Source organism: Elephantulus edwardii, unplaced genomic scaffold (assembly GCF_000299155.1).
Source record: "Elephantulus edwardii isolate Elephantulus edwardi_28Jun2011 unplaced genomic scaffold, EleEdw1.0 scaffold00292, whole genome shotgun sequence".
Classification (NCBI taxonomy): domain Eukaryota; kingdom Metazoa; phylum Chordata; class Mammalia; order Macroscelidea; family Macroscelididae; genus Elephantulus; species Elephantulus edwardii.
Window position 1 is genome coordinate 3,050,059 of NW_006400042.1, and position 19,345 is coordinate 3,069,403.

Genomic DNA, 19,345 nt, shown 5'->3' on the forward strand with positions numbered 1-19,345 from the left:
GAAAGGAGGAGAAAGAACACTCACGTTGACTGAGTTCATTCTGTACCAACTTCTGCGTTGTCAATACAGACTACAAATTCAGCTACACTATTATCAGGATAACCCAATGCAAAGGTGATTCTATTACATTTTTACAATTTTTATCCTTTGGGAATAAAACAGCATCAAGCACAGCATAGGGGTCTGGAGCTGTCAGCCCTAGACAGACAGCATTCTTCTGGCAGACAGTGGCCTTCACTCACAGTGTCCTTCACTCAGACAGTGTCCTGTGGCTAAGCCATAGGGTCCTCTAGGTGAGCTGGGCCAATTGCAAGTGGCAGAGTTCCCCCTTTGTATAAAGAACAGCTGTTGCAGCCTCTGGAGCTACTACATAGAGGATGATGCATATAGCATTTCACAGGCTGCACTAGAGTCTACACCCAGCTGCCCACTCCCATGTTTCTCAGTGTCTAAGATGTGCCCTTCCTACTTCTCCATTTTTCCCACAACTGCTGAGATCACCTCCTGCTCTAGTCACTGGGGTTTCTTTAACAAAATACCACACAGGGAATAGTTTTTTTTTGTTTTTTTTAATCTTATGCAAAATTTTATTATAGTCTTTAAGACTGAATTAACTAAATAGTGCTTTAAATGTTTAAAGAAAGAAACAGAACTAATTTCCTCTCACCGGTTCATCATAACTTTCACCTAAAACAAATACAAGAAACCCTTGGTTATTTGTACACTGGAAGCCTGAGGTTTCTGGCTACAGAGCTATTCAGGAAGGCCATGGCTCAATCTAGGATTCTGCTGGGACCTTGCTTTAATGCATACTGGTGCTGGAGGCTCAGAGCTGTTTACGGACCACTTTCCAGCCTCCGCAAACAAAGGTGCTCTCAGAATTTTTCACACCCAATTTCTCTGACAAACTAACCAGCACGGTGGTATAACGGTCAGCCGACAACTCGGGCATAACCACTGTCAGTGCAAAAGACTGACTTTATTCAAATGCTATAAAAGGAATTTTCAAAGGTCTTTGACTTGTCTTTAAAACTCACCCACTCTGGTATCTCCGATTTAAGGGAAAACATAGATGCCAAAAGTGAAATGTTTAAGGAAGGACATGAAATCTAAACTAGGGTGGTGTTTATAAAAGCCCAGTTATTTATATTTAAAATCCCTTAATTTATTAGAGTTTTAGAGAAATGTTCTTAATCAAAAGTCTTAACCACTCTCTTCCATGGCAACAGTTCACTGCCTTGTGGATCACCCCTAATGTTATCTCACGAGGAGGAGGTAGTGCAGATACCCTTGAATTCAAGATTCATGATTTCTTATAAGACTTCTTTTCCTACAACTTCATCGGAAGTCTTTTTTTTGCTTAAAAATGGGAGAATTCAAGAAACATAAATCGGTAAAACGGTCACCTCTTCTTAGTTTCGAGGAGAGCGTTGGTTCCCTGTAGTCGATGCTGATGGTGCACCTCCGTTTGGGAAGGGCCGGGGCCGGGCTGTCTCTCCTCCTCTTTGGAGACCGAGAATGTGTCCTGGTTTTAGTTTTAGAAGTAAGGGCAACATAGATGATGTCCACCAGGGTACGTGAAGGCGGCTTCTGACTTTTAAGGGGCACACTGGCAGGGGGCCTCCGCCACTCCTCTGTCATCCTCAGCTTCCGGCGCTCTTTTATCTCTGTTCCTGGTGATGGGGCTCCTGTCTGACTTGGTGTGGAGATTCTGAATGTTCTTGCGGACCTTTCTAGAAGGCTGGTAGCCGTCGTCGGAATCGTCCTCAGAGTCACAGGTGCTCTCGGAAGACTCCCCACTGCTTTCTCTGCCCAGAGAGTCGCTCGCCGTGTTCTTCCAGAAAGGCATGACATGAACGCCTTCCTCCAGGGTAAAGTTGTCGGCGTTGCCGGAGCTGACAGAGTCATCCAGGACTTTTCTGGAAACAGTTTTCTTCTTTTCGCTTCTGCTCCCTTTGTGTTTCGTGGAAGTCTCTGCTTTTCTCCGTCGCTTTGTTTTCTGTTCTCCTCTCTTCTTCTTCTCTGCCCATTTCTGTTCTCCGTTTCAGTCTGTTCAGATTGAGAATCCATAATGACAGGCTTGTGTGTGAGGACGTGCTCCTGGGTCAGTCTTCCCTGCGTGCAGGGCCCACTGGTCCTTGTTTCCACAACACACAGCTTGCACTATGCTTCCAGGAAGGTGATCTGTCCGCGAGTCTGCAGCTCTCACTCTTTCCAATTCCAAAGATTCTAACGTTACACGACTGGCTTTAAAATCACCCAGTTTGTCAAGCCGATGCACACTATTGAACTGTCCTTTAAAACTCGGTGCACAGACACGGTTCTGGGTAAGGCAATATCCGCGGATTGATCCACACCTGCGTTGAAAGCACCCCTCGGCCTTCCGTGTGGCACAGCCGGTTCCTGAGCTGATTGCCTTCTGTTTGCAACGATTCAAACAGTCCTGGGAGGTCACCTTCCAGAGGAGGAATCTGCGGTGAATTCTTCACAGACACGACCCTGGATCTGTCGTCACCATTACAGTCCACTCCAGAGGGACACCCCTCCTAGTTCTGCTCACAAGGTTTCTCTGTGTGTTGTGGGGTAAATTTTCGTTGTAAGGCGTAGAGCTGACAGGCCAGATAATAACATTCTCTTCTTAGCTGGAGGATGACCTCCTGAGCTTCTCTCACCTTGGCCTTCTCATCCTCTAGAGCCAGGACTAACATTCTGTTGTTGTCCTGGTAATTTCGCAGCAGTGTAGAAGTGTTGCTGGTCATCTGGCTCGGAGGTGCTACAAGAGACTTGCGCTTGCCAATCTCTGCCAAGTTCTTGTTTCTCTTCTCTTCTCTTTCATCCTCCAGACTATCCTGAAAAGCCTTTCTAAGGCATCCTTCCTAGGCCATCTTCTAGCTGGGCCCCGCTACCGTGTGGCCCCCGTCCCATGCAGCGGTCAGTGAGCTCCCGGCCCCAGGACTCCCAGCTCCGCACCCCGCGCAGGTTCCAGTCCCTCCACCTTCCGCAGGCACATTAGAAATTCTCCGCAACGCTCGCCCGTTGGCTGGCCGCGCAGACCACACGACACGACAGCGCCACCTCCGCCAATGGAGGGTGTTCCTGTCCCACGGGGAGGTGTCACGTGGTGCTCTTTGTCCCCAGTCGCCTTCGCATCCGCTGTGCTGCCGTGACTGAACCCCCCCAGCCCCGGGACTCTCCGGGACTCCGCACCGGCCCCCGGGAATAGTTTAAAGAACAGGATTTCTTGGCTTACAGATCTGAAGCCTGAAAATACTAATCCAGTGTACCAAAGAGGTCCTTTCTCTGTCCATTCCAGGGGAAATCCTTTCTTGGTTCTCCTAGGACTGCCAGCTTCTGGTGACCTCAGGTGTTGTTTGACATTATTTGGCTTTAGATGCATCTTCACACAATGTCTATGCATTTCTCAGTGTCTGTCCTAATAACTGAAGACATTTCCATATGCTTTCATGAGCCTAGAAGATTATCTGATTTCTGAGACGATGCATAGCAAGAAGAGAATTTGGTTCTGGCAGCACAACAGCAACTCTGAATGCATGTTCTCATTGAGTCTTACTTAAGGTTGGGGCTGCTAATAAGAAGCTGCACTGCAATCCCAGAGCACCAGTTGCTCTGCCGGGATGGACAATTTCCTCCTGTGTAATTTACTGCTTCTGAAAACCCACTAGAGGGTCAGCAATGAGGCTGTTCTGATTCAATGTCACACAACAACAATTTCCTTCCCAGAAGTTTCAAGACCAATAAGTAAGACTGACAGAATACAGGACAGAAGCATCTGAATAAATGGAAGCACACAGGATCAAAAGCAAAGCAGCATAAGGGACTCGGAGAAAGACTTCTCAACAGAAACCAAGCCAGCAAGAGGGACAGGAACCAGGTGTGGCAGGCTCCAAACTCTACAGAGTCTATCACCAGGGGTAGGGGTCTTTCTGTGAACAGAAGAACTCAAAGGTGCATTTAGTAAACTCCAATTTATGACAAACTCATGTTCAGAGCAAAACATTCTTGCAATGTCTATTTTTGGAGGAAGAGGAAAGAGTGTCAGATCTTTCTTCTGACATGGCCCTGGGCAGGTTCAAGCCTCCAAACTTTCAGTTACTGAGCACACCAACCTTTCACATACCTGGGAATTCTGTGCAAAAGTCCACCCTCACTAAATTACCTCTCAGGTCTCCATGAACCCAAAGATTGACTCGGCTATGCTAGAAGTAGCCAGGAAACCAATTTGCAGAGAGATATTTATCCACCATTTGCTGAACATTCATTGAGGAGAATACAGGGGCAGTCGAGACATGTACCCATGTATGGAGAAAAGCTGCACACAGAGGTGCAGTCCTGGGAACAAGATGTGGACGAGAGTGCATTGCAGTAGCCACAGAGCCAGGACAGGCTCGGTCTGGATAGACAGAGAAGCCTTCTGTTTGTGCCAGGCTCAGATGCAACCTAGAAAAGAGCACAAGGAGTGCACCATAGACTTGTCAGACTGAAGAAATGATGAGGCACACGACACCTCTGCATGTGACCCTCCTTAGGGTAGATTTGTTGTACACGGAAAGGTGACAGAACAACAGAGAGACATGCATGTGGGACTGGATACATAATTCCTGAGACCAGTACAAAATGAAAATCCAAGGCCCTTTCATTAAGTCCAATGGCTTCGTGTTGCATTGCTAACCAAAAGGGCCAATATTAGAAGCCACCAGTCACTCCACAGAAGAAAGACAGACCTATTAAAAGACCTATAAATATTTACAGCTTTGAAAACCCAATGGAGGATCACTATGAATTGAAATTTACTCAACAGCAGTGGTTGAGTTTGTTATAAAACATCAAGAATTTCAAGTCAGCAATAGCAGAGGACTCAGTGTGGGACTGGTGCACATGGGAAACCTGAAGCAGTCAGTCTCATGAGAAGCCACAACTGAGGCCAGCCTTGTTGCCTGATTCACCTACATTCAGGTTTAGGCCGTGTCCAGGCTTTCTTTACAGTGAAATCAGGACCCATGATTCTATTTCCACATTGCCCATTGGATGTGTTAATTCATTTACAAAGGTATCTGATACCCATAGTATCCTAGGGGCTGAGTTCTGGACTAGACTCCACAGGAGACATCAGAGTGAGGCAAAGTCATAGCCAGGGGTTAACAATCCTTGATGAAAGAATGCAGATGTATTAGATATTAGAGTACAGTATTAGATATTAGAGTATTAGGTACAGTTGGGTAAATCTTGCCCTCTCACACCATAGTCATGGAGAAGAAGTTCTTGTGCTGTCTGGTATCTGAGGAGACATATGTGACATCCCTCCTCATTCATCCGTCCAGTTCTGAGAAGATGTGCTCTGGTTGCTTGTCTCTGTGCCTGGCAGGCACAGCATCTCTACCACAGCCATGCTGACTGAATAAGGCTCCTGGTAATGTGAGCAGGGCGGAAGATCATGGAGGCTCACATTTTTCTATTAATTCCTGTCCTAAGCCTTCCTGGCAAGGCAGCTATCCAGTTTCTTTCTTCCCAAACAGCAGAGCAGCAACTGCAGAACTTACATAGCTGTGAAGACACTGTCACCTTTTGCGAAGATGTCCCTTTCTATCTGTGGGCTGGAGTGGTGGACAAGGCACCAGAGAAGAGTCAGCTAGCAGGCAAAGCAGCCCTCAGTTCTGCCATAACCTCCAGTATACTATGTTCAGAAGTAATCACAGCTATTAGGTTGCATAATTGACCCAAAATGAGAAGTCATCAGCTGCAGGAAACAAAGGTGCTCACTGTCTCAGGCCTACCAAGCAGCTGGCCCGGGGCCCCAAGGCTCTTTCTCTCTCTCTCTAACTTGAGGAGATATTTCCTCCACAGGCCTTTCCTCCCTCTCAGGCTTACCTGTGCATTGCATATATGTTGCATCCACAAGTAAGCAAAGCAATCTGAGTTCATTATTGCTGGGAATGCAGCCTGCTGGGTGCTAAGAGCTTAACTTGCCTCACTGGGGTTCCCTTCATATTGCCACAAAAAATCCACTTACTGAACACCACTCATTTTTGAACAGAGAGTACAGCTTGCCACTTATTCTTCTCCTGGCTTCCCAGAACCTATCCTAGAGGTTTACTGTGCAGGTAGGTTTATGTATTCAGCAGGAAGAAAGAAGGCAAGAAGGAAATTTGCAAGCTGTGTTACAGGGAACCCAGACAGGAAAGGTAAACTGAAGTCCAAGAAGGAGATAAAAATAACAGTAGTACAGGAGGTCCTGCCAAAGAAGCCTGTGACCCCAGAAGACCTTGATGCTGTGGAGTCTCAAGATGTGACTCAGGGTTTTCAAACAAGTAAAGGGCCTTCTGTCCAGAAACACATTCCTAACAACCAAAGGGAACTGGCCTCCCTTCTCATTCTTGCTGAATTCTGCTTCCCCTTCTTAGGCTGCTTAGTTACTGCACATTTCCAGAGTTTAGTTGCAGTACAGAATTCCTGGCTGTTTGTTTGTTTGTTTGTGGGTTTTTTTTTTCCATTTTCTACTAGTTTACTTACAAAATTCGAATACATTGTTTTCAAGAACAATTTTTTTTCAATTTCCCTCACCCCCCCACCTCATCAAATTGTACAACCCCATAATTAATCCCCTCACACATCCTTTTCCCTCTGCTTCCACCTTCTCTCACCACTCTTGGATCCTTATACTCATTCTATAATAATGATTTTATACTGTATCTATCTTTGTGGGACTGAGTTAGTTCACTCAGCATAATGCTCTCCAGTCCCTCCCAAGTTAGGTAATAATTTACAAAATCATTGCTCTTGCATGCTGCATAATATTCCATTGTGTGAATGTACCATAATTTCTCAATCTATTTGTTTGTGGTTGGACATTTGGGCTGTTTTCCATGATCTTGTGATGGTGAATAATGCTGCAATGAATATTGATGTATTGTGTCTTAGTTCTCATTTTCTCAGGGTATATTTCAAGTAGTGGAATATGGAATTCCTATGTCCAGCTTTTTAAAAATGTTTTAAATTGATATTTTAATGAAAGTTTACAAAAAATCTTGGATTTCCATTCATTCGTTGTTGCACATTTCCCTCCCTGCCCCTCTCCAGATTCCCCCCCCTTTGGAAAAAAAAGTTCTTCCATTGTTAAACAGTCCCTCCTCCCCCCAGACCACTTTACTATGCAGCTCTTATTCTGGACTTTTGTCATGCCAATAATACCTAATCATATATTTCTTTTATAAAGTTGAGGATGTGTCAAACTGCCTTCCAGAATGGTTGTACCATTTTACAATCACACCAACAAGGTATAATAGTTCCTTTCTTGCCACATCCTTTCCAATATTTATTACTTGCTACCCTGTTAAACTTTGCCACTGTTACTGGAGTGAGATGGTACCTCATTGTGGTTTTTTATTTGCACCTCTCTTATTGCCAGTGATTTGGAGTATTTCTTCATGTGTCTGTTTGCCATTCAAATATCTTCCTCTGTGAAAATTCTTTCCATGTCTTTTGCAATTTTGTAATTGGGTTATCAGTCTTCTTCTTGTGGAGGTCCAGGTATATTCTGTAAACTTTCGTTATTAAGACTCTTGTCTGAGATGGTATTACCAAATGTTTGTTCCCAGTCTGTAGATTATCTTTTCACCATATTGGGAAAAGTTTTTGATGCACACATGTATTTAATCTTTAGAAGATCCCATGTATCAACTTTACCCTCTCCAGACTGTGCATTTCTGGTTGTATTTGGCAGTCTCTTTATACTTTGGACTAGCACTTCTAAGCTTAATCCCAGTTTGTCTCTTGTGAGCGTTATGGTTTTGGGCTTTTACTCCCAGGTCTCTGATGCACCTTGAGTTAATTTTTGTGTATGGTGTGAGATGTGGATCCTGTTTCAGCTTTCCACAGGTGGAAACAAGATACTGGCAGAGTATTAACACAGGTGTTGTAAATAATTCTTACACAAGCTTCAGTTACCCAAGTTCAAAGCCTTCAATTACTTAATATGACTCTTTGAGCCATGGTGTGCAATGATCCATTAATAAATAGGTGGAATGTGGAATGTATGAAGTAAAAATCCATGAAAATTGGAAGTTGTCAAAAGTAAAATGGAATATATAAAGATTGGTATTCTAGGCATAGTTGTTGTGTTAGCTGTTAATCAAGTTCAGTATAATGCATAGTGATTCTGTGAACAATCATGAACCCTGTCCTACCTCTCCTATGCCATCCTGAACATCTCTGACACACTCAAGTCCACTACTACAGTCACAGTGTCAATACATCTGGTTGAGGGACTTCCTCTTGTTTCTTTCCCTTCATATTTCCAAGGATAATGTACTGTCCAGGGAATAGCCTTTCCTAGAGACATATCCAAAGTATGTGAGACTAATCTTTATCATTTTTGTCTCCAAGGAACATTCTGGCTGCACCTTCTCCAAGACATGTTTGTTTGTTCTTTTGGTAGTGTGTGGGATATTCTGTTTTCTTCTCCAGCACCACAGAACAAAGGCACTAATTCTTCTCTCATCTTTATTTATTGTCCAACCCTCAGATGCATACAAAATGAAAAGACCATAGCCTGAATCAGATACACCTTAGTCCTGAAACTGACATCATAGTGCCTCGGTAATTTGGAATGATTCTTGATTGCAGACTTTCCCAGTGCAATACATCTCCTGATCTCCTGACTGCTTGTACCAAGTGTATTGACTGTGTATCTAAGTAAGATGAAGTCATTGACAGTTTCAATCTTTTCTCTATCTATCATGATGTTACCTATCAGTCCAGTGACGAGAATTTCTGTTTTCTTGATATTGAAATGAGATCCAAATTAAAGACTGTAGTGTTTAATCTTGTGCAGCAAGAACTTTTAAGTCCTCCTGGCTTTTAGCAAGCAAAGATATGCCATCTGTATAAAGATGGTGACTGATGAGTCTTTTTCTAATTCTGATGCCAAATTCTTCTTCATAGAGTACAATTTCTTGAATAATTTGCTCAACATACAGATTGAATAGGTATGGGGAATGGATATGACACTGAAGCACACTTTTCTTAATTTTGAAACATATAGTGTCCTCTTGCTCTATTTACACAATAGCCTTTTGGTCTAGGTCTCTCATGAGCACAATTTAGTGTTCTGAGATTCCCATTCTCTCAGTGTTAGTTATAATTTGTTATGATTCACACAGTCAAATGCCTTTTCAGAGTCAATAAACCACAAGCAGATATTCCTCTGATATTCTCTGTTTTAATCCATATATTCTTCTGATATTCTCTGTTTCATCCATCTGATATCAGCAGTGATATCTCTGGTGCCACAACCTGTTCTAAATCCAGCCTGATTATCTGGCAGTTCTAGCCAGTTTTGAATGATCTTGATCAGCTTTTTTGTTTGTTTGTTTGCTTGTATGTGATATTAATTATATTGTTTAGTGATTTTTACATTCTGTTGGACCACCTTTCTTAGGAATGAAAACAAATATGGATCTTTTCTAGGCAGCTGTCTTGTAGGCATTAGTGAGGTAAAATGGATAGATAGATTTTTTGATTGATTGATATTGGTCTTTTTTAATTGGACAATCATGTCATCAATATGTCAGGAATGACAAATTGAAGAGAAATTATGTCCTAGTCATCATTTAAAAGAACATTTCAAACTCTTTCCTGAAGAACAATGTTGTCACTGCTAATATAATGCACAGACAAGGAAGACCTGCTAATGACTTAATAAAATTTGTATGCCAACCTAGATTTACTCACCAAGTTGTACCAAGAAATCAGGGCTATATCATGTCTCCATATCTTTTCAATCTTTAGGCAGAACAGGTTATCTGGGAGGCTGGGCTCTATGAGGAAAAATGTGGCATCAGGATTGTAGGAAGAATCATCAACAAACTGAGTGTGTCTGTTGGCCATTTGAATATCTTCCCCTGTGAAAACTCTTTCTATGTCTTTTGCCCATTGTGTAATTTTGTGATCAGTCTTTTTCTTGTGGAGACCCAAGGCTATTCTAAAACTTTCGTTTGTTCCCAGTCAGTATGTTTTCTTTTCACCCTGTTGGAATTTTTTTTTTATGCACACAGGGATTTAATCTTTAGAACGTCCCATTCATTAATTTTATCCTCTTCAGATTGTGTATTTCTGAATGTATTTGGCAGTCTCTTTATACCATAAACTAGGCCTTCTAAGCTTGATCCCAGTTTGTCTTTTATGAACTTTGTGGTTTTGAGCTTTACTCTCAGGTCAATGATATACCTTGAGATGATTTTTGTGTATGGTGTGAGATGTGGATTCTATATCTGTATAAAGATGTCAAATTGTATTATATGCTTGAAGCTAACACAATGATCTGAAGAATCATCAACAATCTGTGTTATGCAGATGACACAACCTTGCTTGCTAAAACTAAAGAGGACCTGAAGCACTTGCTGTGGAAGGTCAGGGACTTCAGTCTTCAGTACGGATTGAGACTCAATATCAAGAAAACAAAGATTCTCACCACTGGGCCGATTGGCAGCATCATAAAATGGATGGTGAAGAGACTGAGATTGTTTAACGGAGTCCAGCCCCGTTAGATGGAACAGTTCTGCCGAGAGAAGGGACGAGGATTAAATGAAGACACAGAGAGACTACCACTGATAGTGAATAGCAAATTTTTATTTTTTAGAAAAAGCCTATATAGGTTTTAGAAGCACATCCGCTGTAACAATCGCATTATCTCTTTCCATCTGAGGTGTTGACTGTCTGGTCAAATATTAACTCTCACAGATCTCAGCACAACACAAAGATGTTTTCCAGAATACCTTATTGTGTGTTCTAAGGAACAAAGAGTTTTAGTTGATTAAGGACACGACATTTTCTAAGGTCCGAGACCTTTGGTCATTCTTATTCATTAACATCCTACTTCCTTGAGTTGTTTATTGCCAAGCAGATGCTCTAACCAAGATGGAGTTAGTCTTGCTGGTTTTACAATACAGGGCTAATCTTGCTTTATAAGTTAGCGTGTCTCCGACAATTTTTCACAGTTTTGGTTTGTTTGGCTCCACAGTCAACACTCTTGGCACTAGCAGCCAGGAAATTAAAAGATGTATTGTGATGGCAAAGTCTGTAGTTAGAGAGCTCTCTAAAGTGGTGAAGTGAAAAGATATCAGTCTGGAGACTAAGGTGCACCTGATACATGCTATGGTCTTTGCAATCACTTGCTATGCATCAGAGAGCTGGACAATGACTAGAGATGATAGAAGGAGAATTGATACCTTTGAGCTGTGGTGTTGGAGAAGAGTATTGAATATACCATGAATTGCTAGGAAAACAAACAGGTTTGTCCTGGAGAGGGTGAAACCACGCTGCTCCTTGGAGCAAGGATTCTGAAGCTTCATCTGACATACTTTGGACATGTTGCAAGGAGGGACCAGTCCTTGGAGAGGGCCGTCATGCTTGGGAGGGTGGAGGGACAGTGCAGGAGAGGAAGACCCTTCATGAGATGGATTGATTCAGTGACTGGGGTAATGGGGGCAGATGTGTCAGAGATGGTGAGATTGGCACAGGATAGGGCAGAGTTTAGGGCTGTTGTACATAGGGTCACTATGAGTTGCAGGTGACTCGACAGCACCTAGCAATAACAACCATTAAAGCCAAAGATGAAGATATTGAGAATATCTACCACCTTCTGCAATCTCAAACTGATCAAACGTGAAATCAGAATGTATTGCTAATTGAAACATAATAGTTGGAAACAAAGAAAAAGTATTGTTAGTTGGAAAACATGACCTTAAGGGATAAAATTGTTGTTGAGTCAGAAATGGCTCATAGTTAACCCCACACATACATACACATACACGATGTGCAAATATTTAATCACATAGGTGGAGATTTCTCATAAATCCTCAACAGAGTTTGATGGATTTGAACCACTAGAGGGGCATGACGTGTGCTAACTCAACTCCCTACAGATGAGGCCCCCTAACTCCCTTGTTCATTGTAAATACTTTTTCTAAAAGAACTACAAATAGTGAATAACACAAACATCTCACCTGATGGAATAAAATATCAGGCATTAAAAGAGCTACATCTTCTGAAAAGATACAGTAAAGAAGGTCAATATCGTCAGTTAGAAAAGGCCCAGGAGCTGCCTATGGAACACATGAACAATTACTCATATGCAAATTTAAACGGAAACTGCTGAACAAAATGAAAACAAGTTCAACAAAGCCAAAATATGACCTTGGGACATCTCACCTGAACATAGAGACCATATCAAGAATGCCACTAATGACTGGAGAGCAGGATGGGATAATATTGAGGACATCATACATGAAGGATATAAAAAGTCATTTAGAAGACATTACATAAAAACCAAAAAGATGTCAGAAGAAACTCTGACTTGCTCAAGAGCATAGTTGTTGTTAAGTGCCATCGAGTCACAGGCGACTCATAATGACCCTATGAAGGTGAGTCCTTGAAGCTTGGGTGCCTTTCATCCTCTCTCCAGGTTCATAGGGTTTCCGGAGGCAAGCTATTACGGTTGTGGATGCCACTCCTCCTTCCAAGCTTGTTTTAATTGTGGAGCTCCACCCCACTCTCTGTCCACATTGGGTAGCCAACCATTAACGCATTTGACACGAGTGTCACAGTGTTCAGCCTCACAGCAACCACACTTGTACACCAGAGTTATACGCCCTAGAGGAATGTCTGAACAAAAACAATGAAAGACTGGCCCAAGGGCCTGCAGCCAGAGGGCCCTTTTGGGCTTGAAGCCCCCTGCTGCCTTAAACCTTAGGCCAAGCCTGGCTTGCCTGGCTCCTGGGGGCAGAGTAGTCCTTTATGTCCAAAAGCTGCCACAACACCCGCGCACACAGCACAGCACCACAAAAGCATAGAGAAACCAAATTTATAAAAGGGTAAAAATAGAGCTGCGACCTGGCCCCGCCGCCGGACCCCGGCCATGGATGACCTGTTTCCCCTCATCTTCGCCTCTGAGCCAGCCCTAGCCTCAGGCCCCTATGTGGAGATCATGGAGCAGCCCAAGCAGCAGGGCATGCGCTTCCACTACAAGTGCGAGGGCAGCTCTGCCGGCAGCATCCCAAGCGAGAGGAGCACGGACACCACCAAGACCTACCGCACCATCAAGATCAATGACTATACAGGGCCAGGGACAGTTCGCATCTCCCTCGTCACCAAGGACGCCCCTCGCCAGCCTCACCCTCATGAGCTTGTGGGCAAGGACTGCTGGGATGGCTTCTATGAGGCGGAGCTCTGCCAAGACCTCTGTATCCACAGCTTCCAGAACCCGGGGATCCAGTGTGTGAAGAAGCGGGACCTGGAGCAGGCCATCAGTCAGCGCATCCAGACCAACAATAACCCTTTCCAAGTTCCCATAGAAGGGGGGCCGGGGGGGGGGCGGACTACGACCTTAATGCTGTGTGGCTCTGCTTCCAAGTGACAATGTGTGACTCGGCAGGTCCACCCCACCGCCTGCCACCTGTCCTCTCTCATCCCATCTTTAACAACCGCGGGCCAAACACTGCTGAACTCAAGATCTGCGGAATGAACCGAAACTCTGGAAACTGCCTGGGCGGGGATGAGATCTTCCTGCTGTGTGACAAGGTGCAGAAAGAGAACATGGAGGTGTGTTTCACAGGTCCAGGCTGGAAGGCCCGAGGCTCCTTCTCTCAGGCCTATGTGCATCGTTAAGTGGCCATTGTGTTCCAGACACCTCCCTATGCGGACCCTGGCCTGCAGGCCCCTGTGTGCGTCTCCATGCAGCTACAGCGGCCTTCTGATCGACAGCTCAGTGAGCCCTTGGAATTCCCGTACCTGCCAGACACAGATGATCTTCACCAGATTGAGGAGAAATGAAAAAGGACATATGAGACCTTCAAGAGCATCATGAAGAAGAGTTCTTTCAATGGACTTCTCCTCCATCTCAGACATGGACTTCACAGCTCTGCTCGATCAGATCAGCTCCTAAGGGAGAAGAGCAGCATCCTTCCTGGAGCCCTATCCCAAGGCACTTATAGATTCTGGGGTACATGCTCCTTTGGGCAGCGTCTTCTTTGGGGGCACAATTTACTCTTATCAGCAGTATCTTATCTGTCTCTCTTTTGGAGGTGCTTAAGCAGAAGCATAAATATCTCTGGAGAGAAAGGAGCTGGAAACATCAAACTTTTTCTTCTTGGGTCCTGGTGGGTCATTCCCTTCCCTGTAGAGAACTCTGGGGGTGCCCACCCCACTCTCCAGCTCCTAGTACTCTCCTAGGAGAGGGGCAGACCACAGCCATGGCCCTAGGGAATGCAAAGCCTTGTTATCAAGTGTCTTCCTTAAGCCACCCATTGAACCAGAGTAACAGCCTGTTACTCCACCTCTATGGTGGCACTAGCACTGACCATATCCCTAACACCAGCATCAAGGCCCTGGCCTTCACACGCAGATGCCCCTTGCCCAGTGGTTGCCAGAGGAAGCTGATGGGACAGAGCTGGCCCCTCCAGGATCCAGAGGGGGTTGGTCTGTGGTGCAAGCTCTTGCTCCCGTTTTCTCAAGTGCCCTCACTGTGGGACAAGTGGACTGGAGGATGGGGAGGGGGAGGCTGGCCACACTCCAATCTTGAGGTGAATAGTCAAAGCAGTTGGAATAATCAAAGCTCTTTCTACTCTAAACTAATAAATTTGTTGCCAAGCTGGGGGGGGGAGGGAAAAAATATTAATCAAAAGAGCTGAAGAGAAGATTTCAAAGGGCAGCTGGAGAAGACAAAATATAGTAAAATGTACAAAGACCAGGAGTTAGAAAAACACATAGCATTTCTAAAGCTGAAAAAAAAAACAAAGCCCAGGAATAACCCCTGGAAGTTTCACGTTTAAATACTGAAGAAGTCTATATGACAAATATTGAATAATGCAGAAAAGATTAAAATAGATGGAAGGAATATACAAAGTCATTGTACAAACAGAATTGACTGATATTGCGCCATTACTTTACGTACCAATGGTATTGAAGGAAGATTTCTAGACTACCCTGAAGTCAATAGCAAAAATAAGTCTCCAGAAATTAATAGCATACCAATTGATGTACTTTAAGAAATAGATGTAGCCATGAATGTTCTTCTTTTTCTACAGCAAGAAATTTTGAAGATAGCTACCTTGTCAATTAACTTAAGAGCTCCATACTTGTCCTAGATATTTTTTAAACTAAAAATAAAAAACCCAAAATAACACATGAATTATTAAATAACATTATAAGTATCCCATAAAAGTAAAACCTTTCTGAAGATTATTTAAAAATTATTGGCATAGCACAGCCCCTGGAAAATTCTAGAAATTCAATCTTTATTTGAAAGAGGGCAAAGAACAAGGAATATTGTTGCTGATATCAGATGGATCTTCTTTGAAAGCAGAGAATATCAGAAAGATGTTTACTTGTGGCACATTGACTCTGAAATGGTGTTTGATAGTGTGGACAGTATCAAGAAAATAGGAATTCCCTAACACTGAATTGCACTCATGAGGACTTATGTGAAGACCAAGAAGCATTTATTCAAACACAACAAGGAGATATTATATGATTTAATATCAGAAAAGATGTCAGGCATAGAACAATGGAATAGAATTGAGAGCCTAGAAATCACCCCATCTACCTACAGTCAACTGATTTTTGTCAAGGAGATAAAACCAGTTAAGTGGGGAAATGACAGCCTTTTTAACAAATGGTGTTAGCAAAATTAGAAAACTTTCTGCAGAAAACTCAAGTAAGACTCATACCTCACACCATGAACAAAAACCAACTCAAAGTAGATCAAGGACCTAGGACTAAAATCAAGGACTATAAACTTCATCAGAGAAAAGCTTGGAAGAACTCTAGAATTCCTAATCCACAACATGAACAGTCTTCCAAGCATCCTGAAAAACCTAGAACCAGGTAAGGATAAAATAGATGAATAGGATCTTCTAAAAATCAAATCCCTATGAAAATCCAAAAACTTCTCCAATAGGGTAAAAAGGGAAGCCACAGACTGGAAAAAAATATTTGGTAATGACACGTCTGATAAGGGACTTATATCTAGAATTTAAAGAATAGACGAGCACCAAAACAAGATAAAGGTAAATAAGCCAATTGCAAAATGGGCACAAGCTATGTAAAGAAACTATGCCAAATAAGACATTCAGATAGCAAACAAACACATGAAGAAGTGTTCAAAATCTCTAGCTCTAAGAGAAATACAAATCAAGACAACTATGAGATATCATCTCACTCCAGTAAGAATAGCAAAATTCAACAGAATAGCAAACAACAAATGCTTGGCAAGGTTGTGGAGAAACCCCTTATTCACTCTTTGTGGGAGTGTAAAATGGTGCAACCACTGTGGAAGGCAGTATGGCACTTTCTCAAAAAGTTGGAAATAGAAATACCATTGTTGTTGTTGTGTGCTGTTCTATATACACAAAACCCAACTGAAAGTGGATCAAGGACCTAAGACTAAAACCAAGTACTATAAACTACATATGGTGACTCTATATACAAGAGCCCTAAACCCTGCTCTGCAGGGTTACTATCTCTGACACACCTACTCCCATTAGGCCAGTCACTGAGTTGATCCATCTCCTCAAGAATCTTCCTCTCTTGTGCTGTCCCCTCCATCCTCCCAAATATGATGTCCCTCTCCAAGGATTGATCCTTACTTGCAACATGCCTAAAGTATGTCAGACGGAGGTTCATAATCCTTTCCTCCAAGGTACAGCCCGATTTCGCATTCTCAAGAAAAAACCTGTTGGTTCTCCTAGTTGTCCATATTCAACACTACAGCTCAAATGTATCAATTCTCTTTCTATCACCCCTAGTCATTTTCCAGCTCTCTGATGCATAACCCTCAATTGCGAAGACTATGGACTGGATTAGGCACACCTTAGTCTCCAGACTGATGTCGTTGCTCTTCAGTACTTTGGAGAGGTCCCTGACAGCCGACTTTCCCCATACAATTCATCACTTGATCTCCTGGCTGCTGGTACCAAGAGTGTTGATTGTGGAGCCAAGCAAACTGTTAACAGTCTTGATCTCTTCATCATCCATAATGATTCTGCCAAATGACCCAGTGGTGAGAATCTTTGTCTTCTTGATACTGAGCTTCAATCCACATTGAAGGTTGAAGTCCTTGACCTTCTGCAACAAGAGCTTCACGTCTTCCTCAGTTCCAGCAATCAGGGTTGTGTCATCTGCATAACACAGGTTGTTGATGACTCTTCCACCAATCCTGATGTCATATTCCTCCTCGTACAGCCCAGCATCCTAGATGATCTGTTAAAAGGTATGGAGACAGAATATATCTCTGGCAGATACCCTTCTCAATTTTAAACCATACAGTGTCTCCTTCTTCTGTTCTCATGACTGCCTTTTGGTTAAAGTATAGGTTTCATGTAAGTACAATCAAATGTTCCCATTCTTCTCAGAGTCAACCACAGTTTGTTGTGACCTACACAGTCAAAAGCCTTTGCATATTCAATGAAATACAGATAGACATTCCTCTGGTATTCTCTGCTTTCAGCCAGGATCAATCTAACATTAGCTATAACATCCTTAATACCATGGCGCCTTCTAAACTCAGCCTGAAAATCTGGCAGTTCTCTGTTAACATATTACTCCAGTCATTTTTGGGTAATTTTCAGGATAACCTTGCTTACATATGATATTAATGACATTGTTTGATGATTTCCACACACTGTTGAGTTACTTTTCTTTGGAACGGGAACAAATATTAATCTCTTCTAATCATTTGGCCAAGTGTCTTTCCTCCAGGTTTCTTGGCACAACTTAGAGCACATCCAGAAAGGTGTCTACCTGTTGAAATGTGTCAATTGGTATGCCGTCAATTCCTGGAGTCTTGTTTTTTGGCCAATTCTTTCAGAGCACCTTGAACTTCTTCCTTCATCACCATAGGCTCTTGCTCAAATGTTGTTTCAGGAAATTATTTTGTGTTAGCCAATTCCTTCTGGAATAGTGACTCTGTATACTCCTTCCATCTTCTTTTAATGCTTTTTGGATCATTTCACATTCTGCGTCAAGCATCCTTAATCATTGCCACTTGTGGCTTGAACTTGTTTTTCAATTCCTTCCAAGACTAAAAATAAAAGGGTGGGGGAAAATATACCAAGCAAACAGCAACCAGCAAAAAGCAGGAGTAGCAATATTAATCTCTGATAAAATAAATGTCAATGTGAAAACCATCACAAACGACAAGGAAGGTCACTACGTAATGCTGAAAGGGTCAATAGAACAAGAGAACATAACAGTAATAAATATCTATGCACCAAATGAAAGACCTGCAAAATATATAAAACAAACATTAACAAAACTGAAAAAGGAAATAGATAACACTACTATTGTACTTGGAGAGTTCGATACACCACTCTCAAGAAAAGATAGAACTACCCAAAAGAAACTCAACAGAAATACAGAAGAATCAAACACAATAAACCAACTTGACCTCATAGATATTTGTAGGTTAATGCACCCCCCAAAAGCACAGTATACCTTCTTCTCCAATGTGCATGAAACATTCTCCAGAATAGATCACATTCTAGATCATAAGGCAAGCATCAATAAATTAAAAAACATAGAGATAATACAAAACATCTTTTCAGACCATAATGCTACAAAATTAGAAATTAATAATAAGAAAATAAAGGAGAAAAAAACCCCATACTTTTGGAAGCTGAACAACATCTTGCATGAACATGACTAGGAACTAGAAGAAACAAAAAATTAAATTAAAAAGTTTCTTGAAACAAATGACAATGAAAGCACCACTTACCAAAACCTCTGGGACACAGCTAAAGCAGTAATCAGAGGTCAATATATAGCAATAAGCAAACACATCAAAAGGCAGGAAAAACAGACCATTGACTCTCTAACCCAACATCTCCAGCAAATTGAAAAAGAACAGCAAGAAAACCTGACACCCTCTAAAAAAACTGAGATTATAAAAATTAGAGCAGAAATAAATGAAATAGAAAACGGAAAAACAATTGAAACATCAACAAAACTAGGAGTTGGTGCTTTGAAAAGGTCAATAAAATAAACAAATCACTAGCAAAACTCACCAAAGAAAAGAAGAAGAAGGCACAAATAATCCAAATAAGAAATGAATCAGGCAACATCACAACAGAACCATCTAAAATAAAAAACGCTATCATTAGAGTATTATGAAAAACTATACTCAAACAAATACGAAAACCTAGAGGAAAAGGTTTCATTTCACACATACCAGAGGAATGTTTATCTGTGTTTCATTGACTATGCAAAGGCATTTGACTGTGTAGATCATAACAAACTATGGCTGACTCTGAGAAGAATGGGAATCCCAGAACACTTG

General features: G+C 42.3%; 2 pseudogenes; one reads left to right on the forward strand and one right to left on the reverse strand.

Annotated features, from left to right (window-relative positions):
* Positions 1 to 1,338: 1,338 nt before the first annotated feature.
* LOC102848640 lies at positions 1,339 to 2,070 on the reverse strand (annotated as a pseudogene).
* A 10,861-nt stretch (positions 2,071 to 12,931) lies between these two features.
* Positions 12,932 to 15,133, forward strand: LOC102849054 (annotated as a pseudogene).
* Positions 15,134 to 19,345: the final 4,212 nt, after the last annotated feature.